This window comes from Camelus bactrianus, chromosome 14 (assembly GCF_048773025.1).
Source record: "Camelus bactrianus isolate YW-2024 breed Bactrian camel chromosome 14, ASM4877302v1, whole genome shotgun sequence".
NCBI classification, from domain to species: Eukaryota; Metazoa; Chordata; class Mammalia; order Artiodactyla; family Camelidae; genus Camelus; species Camelus bactrianus.
In genome coordinates this window covers 17,654,351-17,675,961 of record NC_133552.1, presented here as the reverse complement: position 1 = coordinate 17,675,961, position 21,611 = coordinate 17,654,351, and the positions used below count along the sequence as shown (strand labels likewise).

Below are 21,611 nucleotides of genomic sequence, written 5' to 3'. Positions count from 1 at the left end.
TTTGTATGGCATCCTGGACAAACTAACAGGGAGACCCACCCACAGTTGAGGGTAATCTTCTTTATTTAAAGTCCGCTGATAGCAGATCTTAAAAATACCCTCACAGCAAGTGCTAGACTACTGTTTGCCCAAACAAGTGAGCACCATGGCCAACCCCCACATCGTCCAACACACGGACACGGCAGCCCTAAAACGTGTGTGTCTCACACTAAGTAAGATACAGTCTATCACTAGGCTCCCTTGACTTCAAGGCAGGCTTTGCTGCCACATGAGTTTGGGAGCTAAGAATGGTGGGTAGAGGTGAAAGGAGACCAGAGATTAATTTCCCTTTCTTTACAGCTTTGATTCTGGTCAGACCTGCTTGCCAATGTGTCCTGAGGAAGTACAGCACTTGAATGAATTCCTAATCTTGGTAATAATGGCTGTCACTTACAGGTATGTAATACTCTGCTGAGTGGTGAGTACCCTTTTTCTCCTGTATCTTTCACAATAACCCTCTGAGGTACATATACTTAACCCATTTTATAGAAACTCAGAGAGGGAAAGTATTTTGCCCCAAACACACAGCTACAAAGAGGCAAAGCTTGGCAGAGCTCTTGACCAGCTCGCTCTGCTGCCGCCTCCCACGTGGAGTTGTACGCAGAAAGGGAGAAAGTCTAACCCTGAAGCCGGCATCACTGCCCATGTCCCCCCGAGTGCAGCTGGAGGAACCTTATTAAAGGTCTGGTGTTGGCATGCCCTTCCTCACAGATCCTCAATGGCTCCCTTTTAAAGACTCAACATAGGCAGTGAGCCTCACCCCTAGGACTCGGCTATGACTGGGTTTTTGCTGGTGTTTTGTTTTTGTTTTTGTTTTTGTTTGTTTAGCAGCACAGCATTTTGTAGCTTCTTTCCAGCCCCTCTTTACTCCACTCAAACTGAAAACCTCCTCCCTCCCGGGCAGCTGTGGTCTCTCCTCCGAGGGTGCTGAGAGGAGCTCATGGTTTGGTGGAGGCAGGGAGGGCCCTGGAGTCCTTCTGGAGCCCCATTTACCATCTGGGTTAACTTTGGTGAGTTATTTACTCCATCTGAGCCTTTTTCCACTTGTGTGAGATGCCCAGGGTTGTACCTACCTTGCAGGTTTGATGTGAGGAACTCAGATAAGGTATATAAAGCACTTGTCATGTATAAGGACTTTGAGAGATACCATTTCCTTCCCCCTTCAAAGGAGCCCTTGAGTCTGAGGCCGGAGCAGGCTCGTCCTTGCCCCGCAAGGCCAGTGTTCACTGTCCCTTTCTATGGTATGAGTGGTCTCACATCTCTAGCCACGGTCACTCCCAGAACAGCAGAAGCCCCTTCGTGATGGCAGTGATTGCGGTGCCTGTCACGGTACCTCGGATCAGAGCTCCCCTGGAAAGCTTTTCTTCCTTTCAGCTCAGAGTTCCATGATTGACAGGCTTTTTTCTAGGGGTAGAGCTGGAAATGAAACTCCACAGACTTGAAAAACTGTCAAGCGGAGTCTCCCTGAAATTGCTTTTTTTTTTTTTCATTTTTAATTTGAAGAAAACTAAAGCCCAAACCATGCCGTGGAAGATTCATTAAATAATTGACTGCACTTGCCTTTCTAAGTGGTGATTTAATACAATCCTTCAAGCCACCTTTACGGCAGAACTTTTCCCAGCCCCTCACTGGAGCCCATCCGGTAGGTAAGAAGCAGCCTTCTGGGGCGGGGGGGCGGCGGGGGAGTTCCCTGGACTGGGTGCCTGGGTAGCAGAAGAAGCGGATGCCCTCAGGTTTTCCAGCCCTGACAAAAACCAACTACATCACAGACACAGCTGTTTAACGACTGCAATTCCGCAGATCAGTGTACCTTCAGGGGTAGACTATGGGGCTGTTTGGAGAGAAAACTAAATGTGTGTTTTAAAGGTAGCCTAAAGACTTCCCAGTGTTTTATGTGCCTCAGATCCTAGTTCAAGGGGATCTGAGAGGTGGTTTGTGATCTTTCGGATGTAACAACTCTTCATTCTATCCCTGGCCCTTGAAAATGTATAGTGCCTTTTCTCTTTGCAGAGTTCATCCTGGTTACGGGTGCCATGCATATTATTAACGAAAAACCTAAACGGATTTATTTCTTCGTTTAATGCATTCATTGCATTATTAATTTTTTCCCATCTGGAATAAAATCCTCAGGAAATCACTAATGACTTTTTTTTTAATTATGGTAAAATCCAATAACATGAAATATTTTTTAAGTGTGCAGTTTAGTGGCATTAAGTACATTCACATTGGGCTCCTGGGGACAGTTTTGTACTTCCTCCTGCCCCCACCCTCAGCAGTCTGGACTCGCTAGAAGTGGCTGAGCTAGATTTTGTTGATTTCTGTTCATCCTGTTCTGACTCTCTTGGGATATCGTGCCTTTATCCTGTGATCTCTTCCCCTCATTTAAACAGTAACTCCCATCAAGTGCTTTCACTTCAGCCAAACATCCACAGAACTGAGGGATGACATCTCTCTTTCTAGTTTGTGGTCATTCTTCTTCACACAAAGACCACAAAGAAAAAGGAAAGTTATAAGAAGGGAAGGAACCGACGTTTATTGGATAGCTCTGTGCGCCTTTTGTGCTGAGACAGGGATGGACGTCCTCCCGTTTACTGTTCCCAGCTATCCTCCACCCTACTATCTCCATTTAACAGATGAGGAAACTGGGGCCCAGAGAGGTTAAGGAACAAGGTCACACAGCAGGGATTGAACTCCATGTTCAAATGAATCCAAAATCCAATATGGTGTGTGGCCTAAGGGAAATGGAACCTGGAAAGGCAGGAAGCTTCTAGGAGGGACTTGGGGAGGGTCAATGCGTGAGTAAGAGAGTAAAAGAAAAGAGTGCTAGTCTCCCTTTCCAGAAGGAATCAGCACCATTGACTTCTGCTCTTAACCGCACTCACAGGGTCTTTTGCTAACTGGGCCTCTTTTTTATGGAGAGACCTCCCAAAAAAGGGCTTCTGGGCCCTGCTCACCCCAGTTGGAAGTCTGATTACAGACATTTCAGATTACTTTGATCACTTTCATTCTCCTGCTCAAAGGGTCACTCAGCGCTGTGGGCAGAGTTTCTGACTCTGCCTCAAATTAAAACGCCAACTATTTGTCAAGATAGATTTTCTTAACCAACCTTCTCGGTGGGTGCGTTGGAATGCCTCTGTTGGGTTGAAAATGCCCCTGGAGAGTTACCATGGCAACGCTTGTCTGCAGAATGGCGGGAGGGAATCCTTAAAAGAGACTCCAAATTGCTGTGGCCACTTCCAGCCACAGGCCCACAATGGGTTTTTGTCTTGGGTACCTATCCGCCAACTCTGGGCTAAGGGATGAAAAGCCAGGAGGGAAACTCCGAGGTGGCAAGACAGGAATGAAGCCTCCCTCCAGCCACAGGAGTGAGTTTGCAGCGTCTTTATCAGGCTGTGCTGACTTCCCTCCGTCCTTCCTCCGTCTTCTGGGCTCAAGGTCAAACACTTAAAAACAGATTTATTTCTTACAGAAAAAGACTGAACCCAAGTTAGAGAAGAGGCAACTGCTCAATAAAGGTGGATAAAAGGAGACAGAAACAGTTGAAGGTTTGAAAACTGGAATTGGGTTTTGATAAGGGATTAAGATAATTTCCAAGAGAGCTCAATGATTTTTCTCCTTTTCCCCTTCCTTCCTTCCTTCCTTCCTTCCTTCTGTTTCTTGGAAATAGAATAGAAATGTAAACAGTCAAGAGATTTGGAATGTATAGTTTGACATAAACAGATTTTAAAGTTCTATGAACTCCCCGTCACTATTTAATTCGTGCCATGATTCATCTAAAGATGGCGAACAGCACACCTTAGCATTTAAAAGCTGTGCAAGCTCAGTTTCACGTAAGTGCCGGGTTTTGCGGGTGTGTGTAGAAAAGATCTGTAAATGTTACCGAAGCGTCAGGCATTTCCATTCCCTCCTGTTTGTTAAATCTGGCCACACTGTTATTTTCACCACCCAGGAGGACTCCAGGAGAGTCCATTTGCCTCCTCTCATCCTTTCGGCCTGATCCCTCCCGTCATCCCGGTCTGACCCCTCTGCAGGCACGATGTGGACCCCTGCAGTAAGGGTCTCAGAAGCACACAGCCTAAGAGCCCTAGACTCTTGGGAAATTCAGAAGAATGAAACATTGACTTTTGTCATAGGTTGGTGTATTCATTTCCTAGGGAAGCCCTAAAAAATGACCCCACACTGGGTGGCTTGAAGGGATAGGAGTGTATTCTCTCACAGTTCTTGAGGTCAGAAGTCCCAAATCCAGGTGTCCACAGGATCGGTCCCTTCTGGAGGTTCTGAGAGAGAGAATCCTTTCCATGCATCTCTCTTGGCTTCTGGCGGTTGCTGGAGACCCTCAGTCTCTGCCCCCTTCTTCGCATGGCTCTCCCTGCCTGTGTCTATAACGCTTCTCCTCTTCTTACAGTGACTTCAGTCATAATGGATTAGAGCCCACCCTCATCCAGGATGACTTCATCCTAACTTGATTTCATCTGCAAAGATTCTATTTCCAAATGAGGTCACGTGCACAGGTGGGGGAGGGAAGGTTAGAACTTCACAATGTCTTCTGGGGAGACACAGTTCAACCTGCAACAGCTGGGTTCTTCCTGAAACAGACTGAATCGAGTTTTGAATGCAAATAGTTTATTTGGGAGGTGATCCCAGGAAGCACTGGTGCACAGGTGGAGAAGTGAGAAAGGGAAGTAAGGAAGCCAGTGCAGGAGGGCGTTGATGGGCGCGATGCTCCTGTGGGCTGTTGGGGCTCTGGAAGCCACATAGAATGTCCCACCTGAGTTGGGGTATGTATCCTCCAACTCTCTCCTGTCAGTGGCCCAGGGTGGCTGGGGCAATACCTTCCAGCCTTTCCAGCAGGCTGAGCCCACCCTCCAGCTAAGCTGTAGCCGTGGCAGGTGGAGATGTCTGCTTGGCAGGAATCCTGAGGGCCGGGGTCACTGCCCACATCATCCGCTACAACCTCAGATTAACGGGCTTTCTCTCCCATTGAGAATAAGGAATTTTTATTGTAAATCAGTTCCTTTTTGAATGTTGGACGGTAACCATTGTCTAATAAATTAAAAGTAAAGAAGATATTTTACTCCAGAATCACTTTCTTCAGGTGTTTCCCGGTGATAGATCATCCCAAATATTTTCAAATTGATAATTGCATCATCTAAACTTTAAAAAGCCTTGTCCCTGGGACCTATTTTTTCATCTTCCTCAAAGTTTGGTTTTCAGTCCCTTGCCTTCCCCTCCCCAGCCCTTGCCCATCCTGGTAAATTTTAAAGACCAAATCGCATCCCCGCATTGGCAACGAGCTCCTGTAGGTTGCCCAAATCACATAGCCAATAAGCAGTGGAATCAGGATTTGAACCAAGACTGGTGACACCGCGGGCTCCCTACTAAACCCAGCATTGGCGTGAAGCTGCAGAGACCAGAAGCTAGCTGGCAGGGGAAGTGAGAAGAGGTGTGTCACGTTAAGCCCTCACGGTGTTCTTTTTTAATTTTAGAATTTGAGGTCCAATTTAAAGTTTAGGTGATTTCACATAAGCCACAGATTTTTGCTTTCTTTGACAAGCAATTGCCAGACCTGTATTCCTGAACATTCTCAGGATGGGCGACCGTGCTCTGGCTGGGCAGGCTCCATCACTCACAGGACCTCCCTAGCTCCCCTGGGCATCTGTGGCCTTGACCGCTGCCCAAAGCTGCGTCCTCAGCCCAGAGCTGAGACCTGCAAGGTTTCTGATGAACAAAGCTTATGCAGACTTGAGTTACACTCTGTCACGATGAAAAGGCCAGAATTGGCGTTTTAAAAATTCATCATCTTCTAATAATAAAACTGTATTTACAGAAAGCCATGCTTCTGAGAGCATCAGGCTTGTGCAAACATCACTTCTGGAATGTTCACAGGAGAGGCTTAGGAAGTAAGAAGGTGACTCAGAATGGGGTCTCTGCAGTAAAAAGAAGCAGGCTAAAGGAAAAGTGGCCTGTTCCAGACAGGGCAAAGATGGGCCGGAGGGATGTGACGTGAGTTCAAAGAGCAAATATTTGCAGAACACCCACATGTACCAGGCACCAAGCAGGCACACGAGCAGGCCCGCCTTTGCCCTGTGGAACAGCTACCTCCTGGGTCCTGTGCTCAATTCTTTATTTCTTGAGTGCAAAAGAGATCGAGGCAGAGGAAACTGGTCCTCAGCGAGCCAGGAGGGGGACATCCACTTTAGTTGCTTCCTGCACATTCACCCTTGTCTTGCACCTACCCCCTTTCCATCAGGCTCTGAGGCTTGGCACATCCAAGTCCTGCAACCTGCCCGGCTGTCAAGGGCCCTGCCCAATCTTCTGGCCTTAGCCCAGAACCCTCCCACCCCCAACTCTGTAAAGCAATGACCACATCATTGTATAATTCTGTCCCTTTTCCCCTGCTGGGCTGTCCTCTCCTCTGAGAGGAGGGAGTGGGTTTGCTAGGGGGTGTCTCTAATTCCCGGTGCAGGGGCTCCAGCCAGAACATTCCTGGCCCTCCTCCTGCCCTCGCCATTCCTTCTTTTCAGAGGAGTAACTGCTGCTTAAAACCCATGAACCTAGAGAAGGTCCTGGTACTGGTACCTTCCTTTCGCTTCTCGATCTGACCCCGTGGAGGAACCAGTTTGTCTGCTCTTAGCCTGGGGCAAGGTCCCGGGCACGCTCTGCCCTTTTGGGGAGGCAGCTCTCCAGGAATGGGTTGGGCAGGTGTGGGAAATAGGAAAAGGTTGCACAGCTAAGCCACATCCTCCAATCCAGCTTTTTCCAGTGATAGAGCTAACATTTTAATCTTTGCCTGTCAGGTTCTTTTTTTTTTAATTGAAGTATAGTTGATTTACGATGTTGTGTTAGTTTCTGGTGTACAGCATAGTGATTCAGTTACTATATATATTCTTTTTCATATTCTTTTCCATTATAGGTTATTACAAGCTATTGAATATAGTTCCCTGTGCTATACAGTAGGTCCTTGTTGGTTATCTGTTTCATATGTAGTAGTCAGTATCTGCAAATCCCAGACTCCTAATTTAACCCTCCACCTCCTTTCCCCTTTGGTAACCATAAGTTTGTCTTCTATGTCTGTAAGTCTGTTTCTGTTTCATAAATCAGTTCATTTGTATCATTTTTTAGATTCCATGTAGAAGTGATATCGTGATGTTCGTCATTGACTTACTTCACTTAGTATAATCCCTAGGTCTGTCCATGTTGCTGCAAATGGCATTATTTCACTCTTATTTTTTGCATTCTTTTTAACTGAAGTATAGTCAGTTTACAATATTGTGTCAATTTCTGGTGTACAGCATAATGTTTCAGTCATACATATATATACCTATTATTAGTTTTCATATTATTTTTATTTCACTCCTTTTTATGGCTGTGTAGTATTCCATTGTGTGTGTGTGTGTGTGTGTGTGTGTGTGTGTGTGTGTGTGCACACCACCTGTCAGATTCTTGAATGTATTTCTCCATTGGTTATGAGCTCAGAGGATGGAAACGGGAGTGTGATTTCTTTCTTTCCCAGAACCATCGTAGGGTCCCTTTTCTAGCCTGGTGCCTAGCACACTGCCTGACACAGAGTAGGTACTCACTATCTGTTGTATAATGAATTAGTCAAAGATTCTGGGGTGGGAGGCTGCTGCTTTTCCTTCCTAACTATAGAAAAAATGCAAAGCACACCCACTGTCATGGCTCACATAGTAAATGTGCTAGGGGGTGGGGTCAGAGGAAGCCCCAGATTTGATTGGCTGAGGGTCTCCTATCTTTGAGGAGATTGTGTATAAAACATAACAAGCCTCAGCTTGAAATGCCCAGGGCTAAACCCCTATGGATCTTTCTATTGGAAGAATAAAAACAGTGTGAATTTGATAAAGTTTAATTCTTTTGTGGGGATGGAAATAACTGTTCAGGTGTTTGTTTAAAGAGCGCTCAACTGTCTAAAAGTCACAATCGTTGAACTCATCCCAGCCAAGCTGCGCTCTGTGCACGGACTGCAGCCAGACTCGAGAGGCTCAGGCTCCCTGCTTTTGCCTTCCCGTGAGCAGAGCTGGGGAAAGAGAAGAGCCAGGAGGCATTTCCAGCCCTGGCTGCAAGGAGATGGGAAACCCCACGGCAGAGGTCAGGTGAGGGGTGGGACTCAGGTGTCCATTTTAATGCTGCTGAGGTGATCATTGAGGCTGTAGGACTTAATGCCACCCCCAGGGAGTGACAAAATGAGAAAAATGGTTTTTAGAAAAGCATACAATGTTTCAATCTAAAAAAAGGGAAAAAAAACATAGACGTGAAAATAATAAGAGGGATATGAGAGAGATCTCAAGGCATCCATGTGCCGGGCGGTAGAGGAGAATGTAGAACTGTCCCCAAGAAAGTAAGTAAAAAGTAACATGAAGTTAAAAGTCAATTGACCAAGTAAGTACCCCATCATCATTCTGTATTTCTGTTGTCTTGGTGCTGAAGCTGGATTAACTCCTAAATCTGTCTTCCAAGCCACACAAAGGGTGTCTGTCTGTCCCCTGTTTTGTTCCTGGGTGTGATGTAGGAGTGATGATGGAGGGTAAGAAATGGAGCCCAGCCATGCAGGAGGGATGCCCGTGGGCAGGGAGGTGGGGGCTTCCCAGCTCCTGTGGATGTGCCAGGATTGGGAGCAGGAGGTGGCAGGTCTGCTTGATTTAAAAAAAAAAAAAACCCATATGGAGGTGGGGGAGCACATTGATTAAACACAGGTCCCATTAGGCCACCCATGACCAACTGTAATCAGATCTTAGACTCTTCTGAGAGATACATCAGGGCGATTGCCTGAATCTGCTACAAGAAATAACTCATGCTCGTGGTCACCTGATTGAACAGCTAATCATGGCTCTCCATCCCTGATTATGAAGTACAGAGACCTGAGAACGGAGAGCTTGTTGGGTAAAAACTGAACAAGCATCAGCCACTTCTAGAGGCAAAACTTGCAATGAGCATCAGAAACGGCTGTGTCTTAGGAATTAATCAAGCAATGGGTTTTTTATGATTTTTTTTTCTTTTTAAATATCCAACAGCCATCCTCAAATGTCTTAAAAACGAGGACCTGGGATAGAATATGAATCTAAAATACAGGAGACCAAATGAGCTCTATTTAAGGTTCTAAATAAGGCGTTGAGTTTATCACTCAGTTCTGAAGATTGTCCTGTGGCTTCAGATGCCAATTATAGTGTTGACTTAATTTTTTCTTTCTCCCCTGTGTGACTTTGGGTTTTTATTTCCCAGCAAGTCTGGGATCACTTGTGATTTCATTCTTCCCACACCACCACTCCCAACTCTCATTTCAGTGCATCAAAGCCAGGACATCTGGGTAAATTAGCTGTCACATCTTCTGATCGCTGTGTTTCTCTTGCTGCTCAGACGGGGAGCAGAGGCCTTCCTTCCTCGCGTTCCCCTAGCCTCAAAGTCATGGTGGAGGGTGGGCATCGATCCTGCACAGGTGTGTTGTGGTGCCTGCCTGCCTTACAGCATCCACTGCACACACCCACGGGTGCACGCAGGCCCCTGGGCCCGGGTCTCTGCTGACTGGACCCCAGGACGGCACCTGACCTTAGGGCCATAGTCATCTGTCTCACAGAGATGCGCTAGACCAGTCAAATGCCTTTACTCAGAAATTCAAACTAAAAAAGATGGAGACAGTGCATCACCAGCTGGTTGCAAGAGCTCCAGCTGAAAGGTCACGCTGTGGAGTCGGACATGCGGAGACCTCGCCCAGGTGGAGGGCCTGCCAGTGGCTGAGCAGAGAGAATCAGGCGTGAGGTGTCTGGCCGTGTCTGACTGAGGTGGGACAGCAGGAGGGAGGTGGGACAGCAGGAGGAAGGTCCCCAGATCCAGACTCCAGGTGCGTTCACAAGGAGCTTGGCCTGATTACGGGAACTAACTACTTCCTCCCCGAAGGATTAGGTGAAATGCTGAGGCTGAGATAGTGTTCTGTCTGGGCCTTGACTGTCAGGTGGGATTTGAAGGCTGGTGAGTGGGAGGCACCTACAGGAAGTAGTACATGTTTAGCAGGAGAGTGAGAAGCAAGAAAAGGAAAGAACGCAAACCGAATGGTAGAAGCAGGTTGACGGCAGATCACAGATGATGAAAAACATCACACTGTGGAATATGGGCTTGATTCTGAAGGTAATATGATGTCACTGGAAGGTTTTGAACAGGACAACGGTGGGCAGAGCTAGCCTTTGGAAAAATCACCACCGACTATAGGAGAGAGGGAAGCCTTAAGCCGGAAGCTGAAAGAACTGTCTGTATCTCACCAAGTAGTGGGGAGGCACCTTTTCTCTTTTCTCCACCAGAGTCTGGGCAGCCCGACCACAAGAGCTTTCCCCTCATGACAAATTCCTTTTCTCTTCCTGACGGACCTCGCCTCCCTCCACTGTAAAACACGGCCAAATGGATTTAATTTAAATTCTATGTAATAAATACATAAAGTAAGGCAAAATAAATGGGAATGCTTTAAGTAACGTCCTCTGGCATCTCATAAAGGCTTCTTAAATTGATTACATAAGAGCACATGGTGTAGATGCCAGAAAAAGGAGGGTTTTATGGGAACTCTGGCAGAACCCCAAGAAGTCGTGCGGTGGTTGCTGCAATCATAACTCTTTCCCATATCATGTCTGTGCTCGAAATGCCTCACCCTGCACAATGAGTTTTCCTTCCCTAACCGGGGCATATATTTAAAAACAAAACCCCGCAGTCATTAGCGAGTCTTCAGCTTGACCAGGCTTATTGCACTGGGCATCTGGATGGTAAAATCCTGAGGCCTGTTTTGCAATAATTGGAAAAAAATAACAAACCAGGAGTGTGAAAGAGCTATCTCAGAAGTTGGGAAAGATCTGCTTTTGTACCAGTCTGGCAACCCTGGTGGGGTTGCTGATTTTGCATGGTGCTCAGCCCCAATCCTGGAACTCAGTATGGAGGAAACTGATGCACTCATCTTGTGGCTGGAAAACCCCTCGGGAGTTGGGAAAGATTTCTTTCCAACCCCACTTCTCTTGTCTGTCCAGTCCTCTTGTACAAGATGCCAGCTGAGTGCAGATCTTGCCATCAGAACAGAGCAGGCTGGCCGTGGTTCTGGGCTGGGGCGGGGCTGACCAAGGGAACCAGGAGGCTGATCCTGCGTTCAGCAGAATGGTATGAGGACCACCTGATTGTCAGAATATTGGTTTGAGAATGGAAACACTTGGCTGGCCTTGGGAATAATTTGTGAGTCACAGAAGCGGAAGATCATTTTAAGCTGGATGTCAGGCTACCAGAGTGATGTACTGCAGACCAAATTCAAGAGGCTGATTGATGTGTTTTCTATGGACGGTTCAGATTGGTGCTTATAAGGTGCTTACAAGAACTCCCAGGGTTTGTCTGTGCCCACATGTAGCCTTTCTATGTGTGTATATCTTCTGGCTCATACCTTCTTGAGAGATAGATCTGGTCCTCATGGCTAAATCAGGAGGTTTCTTTTTATAAAACAACCTGTATTAATTTGCGGTATTTTCCCCCAGAGGGTAAGGTGCTTCCCATAAGCATAGAATTCCTCTGCTTTTTCCATTCTCTTGCCCCCTCCCCTCTCTATTTCTTTCTCTCCCCATTCTTCCTCTCTTTTTTCTTTCCTTCTTTCTTTCTTCCGTCCCTCTCTTCCCCTCTTCAGCCTTCCCCCCGTCCGCCCATCCTTCCTTCCTTCCTTTCTCCCTCCCTCCCTTCCCTTCCTTCTCTCTTTCTCTCCTTCCATATCAACTGACAGCCTACTAAGTGCCATTCTGCTATGGACAGGGGGTAAAAAATGAACAAAGCCCAGTCCCAGCCTGCCCGGAGCTCACAGTTCAGTAGCATGATTCTCAGCAGCCTCAACAATGAGTGTTCTCTTCATGCGCATCAGAATCACCTGGAGCACTTAAAAAAAGAAGCCTGGGCCGCAGCCCAGACCTACTAAACTAGGATCTTCAAAGGTGCAGCCTAAGAATAGGTATTATGAAAATAATCTTCCCATGTGACTTTGTTGTGTAATCAAGGAGACAACCGCTGGGCCATTGGAGAAAAATAGTTACAACACTATGTGATGCATGAACACGGAGTTGTGCCAGCAAGAAGGGAACTACTAATTCAGTTGTTGGAAGGGGATTGGTGGTTAGAGAAAACTTCACAGAGGTAATGCTTGAACTGGGTCTTGAAGGATAAATAGGAGTTTGCTAGGCGAAGGCAGGATGGGGTGTGAGAGTCCTTTTAGGTTGATATGTACATGTGAAAGGAAAAATGGCTCATTGCAGGGGCTCCGTGCAGCTCCACATGGCTGGGATGGAGTGGACTAATGGGAAGTGCTTTGAGGCAGGGCCAGGGGGATAGCCGGGGCCAAAGGATGCTAGCTTTAGAGGTCTTGCCAATTCATTTCTGTGTTTTCCCTGCAAGCCATAGGAAAACTAGGAAAAGAGTTTCAAAGAAGATATAATAGAATCACGTTTACATTTGAGAAGGATAAACCAGGGGCCTCGTTGTGAGGCTGAAGCGGGCAAGTTCAGCTAGGGAGTTCTTAAATGAATTTAAAAGATAGACCCAGCATTTCTTATGACCCAAGACTGTGAGGATAAGACGGCTTTATCAGACACCCAGGCAGGACGCTTCAGACCCTTTACAGATGTATCCAAGTTCATCTGTTTCCATGTGTTCCCATGGAAACTTAGTGCTTTTTTTTTTTCTATAGCCCCATTGGGCCATCAACTACACACACCTGGTGTCAGAAAGGGGTTTAAAAACCTCAGCCAATCACTGCTTTTCAAGCCCGCGGTCCTCAAGATGGCTGCACGCATGGAGGCGCAGACGCTGAGCCAGTCTGCTCAGTATTTGCCACGCGTTTGTTGATCAACTCTGGCAGGTAATAACGATAGAATCAATGCCTTTATTTCATGCAAAGGAGGTTTTCGAGGAAGCAAAAGCTTTTGCTTCATGGTTAAATCAAAAACAGCTTGTTTACTGTCCTGTGACCACGTCCCCTACTGTGTTCTTTTCCCCAAATATTCCTGAACTGAGAAAGAAAATACAAGTACTGAAATACTCAGAAGTTCGCATTCCCGTAGAGTAGCATACAATGCTCCTAAGTCGTTACGAAATGGCTCAAAGATAACTTTTAAATCAAATACTTGCTTAGATCCAAGAAATTTGTTTGAGCCTGCTCCAGAAAGCTTTGTGACCTAAAAGTAAGCCAATACAGAAAGAGCAGTTTCAAAATTTCAAATGAATGAGGTTAAAGCAATCTATAAGAAAAAGATTCTAAATAGAAAAGCAGATTTAAGAGCCAAGTATGGAATGAAACAACTAAAAATTATGGGTCAGACCTTGTGATTGCCTGTTACAAATGAATGCTTTAGAGTGACAGTGGATACAGTGGTGTTCGTAATATATGTTGGGTTTACAAATTGGTATTATTATTTTGTACTATTTTTGTATTGTTTATAAAATAACTTGGTATAAGAAAGAGATTTATAAGCCTTAACCAGTGTACTCACTGCTTTTCAAACCCCTGGTCCTCAATCTTGAAGAATATCAAAAAGCAAAAATGGACTGAAAAATGCCTGGGAAACTTAAGTTAGGCTCATGAGCCTGAATTGTGATTTTTACATGCATAAACAATGGCGAAATCATCAAAGAGGTCAGAACAAGCCACAGGGCCCTAGAGAAGCTATTAATGGTTTAGCGTTTCGAGATCATGTGGAAATTTGAATTCCGTTTACCAAAGATACGTGCAGAAATGGTATTCATGATGATTAAGACCTGTAACTGTAAAAATGTGAAATTTATAGCATCATAAAATGGTTTGTATAAAATGCAAATGTCCCAGCTGGGTGGGCTGGCCGCGGAGGTCTCAGTTGGGTTCCTGCCTCAACTCATTACTATTCTGGGTTCAGCTTGGGCATTGGTTTTTTTTTAAAAGGCAGCGTGTTATTCTTAAGTAGCGTCTTTGATTATCTTCTGAGCCTGTGATGGTCTCTTCAAATAGTGAACAGCTGTGCCAGGCAAGCACACAAGCAAAAAGAATATTAATTGGGGGTAAACTAGAGCATTTTCCTGTGTTCTTACGGCTATGAAATCGTTCAAGTTTCAGTAAATTAATGTTACGTTATCTGGTATGCAAGAGGAGGCAGACCTGCTAAGTTCACATGTTTATGGACATAAAAGGTTGGAGGAGGCATAGACAGCTACAAGATGAGAGAGAGTGGAAAGAGAAAAGGGGGGGCGGGGCTTGCATTCAAAGGAGAAAAGAGAAAATAGATGACCTTGGGTCGCTGATTCCAAAAACGTGGCAAGATACTGAACGCTGTAATTGGGGCCTCCTGAGCAGATGTAATTACCCCTGAGAACGCCTTCCATTGGCCCCATCCTTAGTCAGTCTTTACTGATTTGTCACATTCCCCTCTGAGAATTATCCTTGTCCTTAGCTTCCATGGAAGGGGCAAGTTTGGTCGCCTCGAGTGTATCCTGTGATTGTGATTGACAATTCACACTGTCAGTCATGGCTGAATGAACCAGGGTCCGGTTTGATGGCTGCAGAGTGGTTGATCAGTTTCTATCCTGGGAGTTTGAACTAAGATACTAACGCTGTTGGAAGTGGATGCTGCGCCTATATTATCACATAGTTGGGGTCATTTGGAAATTCATGGGGGTAGTTTAGGTTGTAACAATGAGTAGGTAAGGAGATATTATGGCATTTTATGGGCCGGAGATGCTAAATGTCCAGCTACACACAGGACAGTCAGCTCAGTAAAGAATCGTCCTACCCAGGCTTCCAGGGTGTCCCCATTGTTGGGGGCACAGACATGGAGAGAAAGCTGCAGCAGAGAAAGGCGACAGGAACGATGATGAGGGGAACCTGGCCTCAGTGGGGTGGCGGGGTGGCCAAGCCTTGCCCCTTTCCCGTTGCACTGAGGCCTGGCTGGAACTCCTGTACTTGGTTCCATGAGCTGTTCCTACAACCATTCAGTAAGGGACTTTTTAACCTGACCTCGTTTGAACTGGATTCTGTTTCTTGCGACTCAGTGATTCCAGACTAAAAGAAAAATGTGTGACACGATCCCTTCCCTGGAACTGGACTGTAGCTGTGACGGAGAGGGCCCCGTAAGTGAGGTCACAGTTGTATGTATACCTGTTGTATCTGCAGAATTATTAATAGTCCCTCCTCCCCCCATCTCAAAAGCATCCCAGTTTAAATGACATGGCCATGCTACCCACAAGGCATGCGGAATTCGGGCTGCTCTTTGCTGATTCAGAACAAGGAGACAGGCTAGAAGTCCTGTACTAGGGAAGGGCCTTTGGGCCCTGGAAGCAGCCAGCTGTTCTTCGTCTGATTATTAAGGAACATTTGTTTTGCACCTTAGAAAGCCTCAGGCTGAGCCAGGTGCTGGAGGAACATGGGAAGCGTCCCTGCCCTTGGGGAGCTCAAATCCATAATGCTTGAGGTGTACTGGGGGGCAAAGCAGACAGGGATCCCTCCTCCTGTGGACTTAAATTCTAGCAGGAAGAGACAGAGGGCAAACTATATATACAGTAGATTTGTATTAGATGTTAGAAGGTGATAAATATGGAGAAAAAAAGAAAAACCAGAGCTGGTAAGGAGATTATGAGGGTGATGGGGTGTGGGAATTGAGATTATAGGAGTAAATAAGGCAGGCAGGGTAGGCCTTTCCCCCATTCCAGCTTTTCTGAGATATAATTGACGTATCACAATGTGTAAGTTTAAGGTGCACAACAAAATGATTTGATCTATGTATAGGGTAGACCTGATGGAAAGGTTTTATGTCATTAAGAAACGATCTCATTTGACAGTCTTATATGGCCAACAGGATGCTGGTGATTTCTCTGGTGCGTCTCAAACTTTAATGGCCATCTGATCACCTGGGATCTTGTTAAACTGGAGATTCTGATCCAGTGGGTCTGGAGTGGGGTCTGAGATCCTGCCTTTCTAACAAGCTCCCAGGTGATACAGATGCTGCTGCTGGGTTGTGTCTTTATTGGATTAACGTGTGTTCAGGAGCGCCCCAGGGTGTGGGATGGTGAGGTTCAACAAAAGACCACAAAGGCTGTTGAAATGGAGAGATTTATTACCCAGAGGTCCTGGAGGAGGTACACGGCCTGCCTTGCAGGGCCAAGCAGAGCATTCAAGGCAGGATGCAGACAGAGAGAGGGGCAGGATGTGGGGCATAGGCCTCTTTAGGGTTGATGGGTGGGGTGTTTTGGGGTTCCAGGGCTAAGGCCAGATTGGTGAGTTCAAACCAAAGAGCAGGAGTTTGGAAAGCTTCTTGGGGGCCGTATTTAAGGGGCGCACAAGGGGAAGGCCGTGGGAGGCAGAGACACTTTTATCACAGGGTGATGGAAGTCATATGGAACTTACATTTCCTTGTGATGCTATGGGCTGTTACCTGGGGCATGCACTTGTATGAGGGGCTAATGTCAATGTAAGGCCCCTGTGGGTCACTTGGCCCCACACGATGGATCTGAAGCAGCAATGTCATGGAGTAGTTTAGCAGAACTGTCCACATGCTGGATGTCAGACCTCAGACCCCACCTGGAGCAGCACAGACCTACAGAGCAAGGACCGTGCCTTCCATTTCTGCTGCCACTTCCCAAGCTCCCAGTCCCCTGCATTGTTTAAACAGGCGCTCTATTAATAAGTATGGAATAAGTGCACTGAGGGAAGAGACGTGCACTAGAAGATGTCAAGCAGTATTAATGAACAGCTAAGCTATGATGATTGACTCACTTAACGGATTCTTTTTCAGCAGCAGTGCCTTGTCGTGACTGTTCGTTTGCATTTCACTGTAATAACATTTAAACCATACAGAATTAATTTAGTTTTAAATGGGGATGTCATTAGTGCTCCTGAAAGATTTCTTGCCCTGGAATTTTTTTTAATGAATTCATCATGAATTTAAATTTGTTCTATCCACAGCCCCAGGGCTGGCCCTGTGCTTAGAAAATGACCAATCTAGTATAATTTGATGGGTGCCGGAATGGGCCATCTGCTCAGAAATACTTCCCGCCCCGACTCCAGAAAATTCGCCATCATAACTTCACTTAATAAATCAAAGAATAATATGATTATCAAGTCAGTATTTACAAAATACCTACAACTTGCTGAGAACTGTAGGTTGTACAAAGATGAATAAGCCATAGTTGCGGTCTCCGGGGACCTCTCACCCTGATGTAAAGATAAGAAATAGACATTTAAAGATGTATGGATGGCATAAAGTTATCTGGTAGGAGCCCTAAACTTCTATGCAAAGGAGTAACTTCCTAGTGCCTTAAGCTTTGCAATCACTACGGTGTTTAACTGGGGGAGGGGGTAGAGTATAATGATATACAGACCATGATTATAGGGAATTTGGAGTTAGTGGTGGGCGCTTCCCGGGTGCCTTTGAGTAAACTCTCCCTGTCTGTTTCCTCACCTGTAAATGAGTAATAACTTCTACCTCTGTGTTCATCGGAGACTGATCAGAATAGTCTATTCAAAGCACTTAGGACACTGATATGGTGCCTGGAGTAGACACAACCAGGTGTCAGTTCCCTAGTCCTCTAACTTGAGCAGAATAAACTGTGAGCATCACTCTTTTGTTTAGCTCTTCCTTCATCAAACACTTACCAAGTACTCACTAAGTGCCAGAGACTGGGTTAGATATTGGGATAACATGACTGTGAGTCAAATAGAACCATGTTCCTGTCCGCACACCGTCCTACAGATGGCACAGCACAGTCTGCGGGATGCCAGGGAGAGCCGGACCCGAGTGGGAGAGCCAGCGCTGAGTCTGGAGAAGAAGGCAGGAAGGGCACTGCACCAGGAGGGAAGGGCATTGCCAGAGCACCTGAGCCGAGGAGAACAAGGCACTGTGGGGGTCGGGAGGGCAGTGGGAACAGGCTGGCGGCAGGGAGGTCAGCTGGTAGGTATTTTTGTCACCGCTCTGAGAGGTGATTAGGACCTGAGGCTAACAGGGGAGTGAGGATATTCCCGAGGTGGGCACAGGAGACCCTGCAAGGAAGGAGGTGGAAGGATCCTTGAGGAGGAAGCTATAGGGATGGCGCTGGTCTTCAGCACTGTGTCTGGACATCAATGCCTTTAGCAGGGCTGGCGCTCTGTGCAGGGAGCTGGCTTGGGCAAGAGTCTGTGGAAGGGAGACAAGTGGGAGCACAGAGCTGTGGGCGCGTATTTTAACAAGAAAATGGGGGAGGATTTGGGTCCCAGGTGTGGATGTGCAAAGCCAGGTGCCTACCTTCCTCCTAGAGCCCAAGCCCACCCCCTGGGCCCTAGGCTCTGCACCAGAGCAGAGCAAGGCCATTAATGAGGTCACTCCAGGCCCTTCTCCCCTCCCTCCTCTCTGCCTTGGAAAGGGAAGGAACGGTCCCTCTTCTCTGTAAGACCACCCCTCCCCGCGCTACTGATCTGCACCTGTGGCCCTGGTCATTCTTATTACCCTCCCCTGTGGGTCTTCAGTTTCACCTTCCCTATTGCATTCTTCTCTAAAAGGACGGTTTATTGTGCCATCTTTAAAAGTAACCCCAAAAGAAGCCTTCCTGAACATTGCTACCCCTTGAATTTGCTCTCTCCCCATCCCTTCAACGGAACTTTTTTAAAAATTAAAACAAAAAGTCACCTTGCCGTATATTATACCACTCGGACTCACTCATAGCTGGAAGTTGAACCTTTTGACCACCTTTACCCATTTCAGCCACCCCCCTCCAATCCCCTGTGTCTGCCAACCACTAATTTATTCTCTGTGTCTGAGTTCAGGTTTGTTTTAAGAGTCCATATATTGGTAATACCTTACAGTATTTGTCTTTTTCTGTCTGACTTATTTCACGAAACTTAATGCCCTCATTGTCCATCCATATGGTTGTAAATGGTAGGAGTCCTTCGTTTTCATGGCGGAACAATATTCATTGTATAAATATGCCACATTTTCTTTATCCATTCACTGTTGTTCCCACATTGTTTCCATGTCTTGGCTATTGTAAATAATGCTGCGTTGAACAGGGGGGTGCAGGTATCTTATTATGACGGTGATTTCATTTTCTTTGGATGAATACCCAGAAGTGGAATTACTGGATCACATGGTAGATCTATTTTTAATTTTCTAGGAACCTCGATACTATTTCCAATAGTGGCTGCACCAATTTACATTCCCACTAACAGTGTACAAGGGTTTTCTTTTCTGTACATTCTCACAAACGTTTATTATTTCTTGTCTTTTTGGTAATAACCTTTCTAACAGGTCTGACGTGATATCTTATCGTGGATTTGATTTGCATTTTCCTGATTATGTTGAGCATCTTTTCATGTATGTACTGGCCACCTGTGTATCGTCTTTGGAAAAATATCTGTTCAGATCCTCTGCCCATTTTTTAATGGGATTGTTTTTTTGCTATTGAGTTGTCAGTTCTTTATATTTTTTTTAATATTAACCCCTTATTAGATATGATTTGCAAATATTTTTTCCTATTCAGTAGATTTCCTTTCCATGTTACTGATGCTTTCCTTTGCTGTGCAGAAGCTTCTTGGTTTGATAAAGTCCCACTTATTTTTGCTTTTTTCCCTTTACTTTTTGTGTCAGATCCAAAAAATCATCACCAACGAATGTCAAGGAGCTTACTGCCTGTGTTTTCCTCTAGGAATTTTATGGATTCAGGTCTTAAATTCAAGTCTTTAATCCATTTTGAGTTGATTTTTGTTTATGATATAAGACAGTGGTCTAGTTTCACTCTTTTGCATGTGGCTGTCCAGTTTTCCCCACAACATCTGTTGAAGAAACTGTCCTTTCCCTATTGGTTCCTTTGTTGTAAATTAAATGGCCATATATGCATCTGTTTGTTTCTGGGCTGTCTATTCTGTTCCATTGATCTGTGTGTCTATTGGTATGCCAATTCCATACTATTTTGATTACTATAGCTTTGTAGTACAGTTTGAAATCAGGGTGCGTGATGCTTCCAGCTTTGTTTTTCTTAAGATTGCTTTGGCTATTCTGAGTCTTCTGTGGTTCCATATAGAATTCGAATTGTTTGTTCCATTTCTGTGAAAAATGCTGTGAAATTGTGATAGGGATTGCATTGAATCTGTAGATTGCTTTGTAGTATGGACATTTTTATAATATTCTTCCAATCCACGAGCATAGAATATCTTTCCATTAATTTGTATCTTAGATTTCTTCAGTATTCTATAGTTTCATAGCCTTTCACCTCGTTAGTTAAATTTATTTGTAGGTATTTTATTCCTTTTGATGCAGTTATAAATGGAATTGTTCTCTTAATTACTCCTTCCAAGAGTTTGTTATTAGCATATAGAAACAACGAATTTTTGTATGTTGATTTCTGTATCCTGCAACTTTATTGAATTTATTGGTTAGTTCTAATAATTTCTGGGGGAAGTTTTTAGAGTTTTCTATATATAATATCATGCCATCTACAAATAGAGACAGTTTTACTTCTTCTGATTTGGATGCTTTTATTTATTTATCTTACCTAATTGCTCTGGCTAGGACTTTGAGTACAATGTTGAGTACGAGCAGAAAGAGTGGCATTCTTGTTCTTCATCTTAGAGGAAAAGATTCCAGTTTTTCACCATCAAGTACGATGTTAGCTGTTGACTTATCATATATGGCCTCTAATATGTCGAAGTTCTTTCCCTCTATACCAACTTTGTTTAGAGTTTTTTTTCCATCATGAATGAATATTGAATTTGGTGCTTTTTCTGCATCTGTTGAGAATGATCATATGATTTTTATCCTTTGTTTTGTAAATGTGATATGCCATGCTGATTGAATGATATTGAACCGTCACTGCACCCTAGAGTAAATTCCACCTTATCATGGTGTATGATCCTTTTATGTATTGTTAAATTCAGTTTGCTAATATTCTGAGGACTTTTTGATCTATGTTCATCAAGGATATTAGCCAATAATTTTCTTTTCTTGTAGTGTCCTGGTCTGGTTTTGGATTCAGGGTACGGCTGGCCTCATAAAATAAGTTTGGAAATGTTCCCTTTTCTTTTTTGGAAGAGTTTGAAAAGGATTGGTGTTCTTCTTGAAATGTTTTTGCTAGAATTTACCAGTGAAGCCATCTGATGCTGGACTTTTGTTTTTCAGGAGGTTTTTGGTTATTGATTCATTCTCCTTTCTGGTAATCAATCTGTTTAGATTTTGTGTTTCTCCATGATTCAGTCTTGTTAGGTTGTATGCTTCTAGGAAATTACCTGTTTCTTCTAGATTACCTGATTTGTTGGGATATAATTGTTCACAGTAATCTCTCTGATTCTTTGTTTTTTTGTAGTATCAGTTCTAATACCACGCCTTTCATTTCTGAATTTGAGTTCACTTTTTTTTGGTGAATTGGGCTAATGATTTATCAATTTTGTTTATCTTTTCAATAAGTCAGCTCTTAGATTCACTGATGTTTTCTATTGGCTCTCTAGTTTGTATTTCATGTAAGTTCTGCTCTGATCCTTGTTAACCAACCCCTAGGGGTTTGGCCACAGTGAGTTCACTTGAGCCCTTTAAGGACAGTATCTTAGTTCCCTGGAGCTTTGTGTGATTTAT

General features: G+C 44.9%; 1 protein-coding gene across 1 annotated transcript in view; it reads right to left on the bottom strand.

Moving 5' to 3' along the window:
* Nucleotides 1-21,611, bottom strand: part of SIAH3 (siah E3 ubiquitin protein ligase family member 3) — a 120,901-nt gene that overhangs the window by 78,865 nt on the left and 20,425 nt on the right.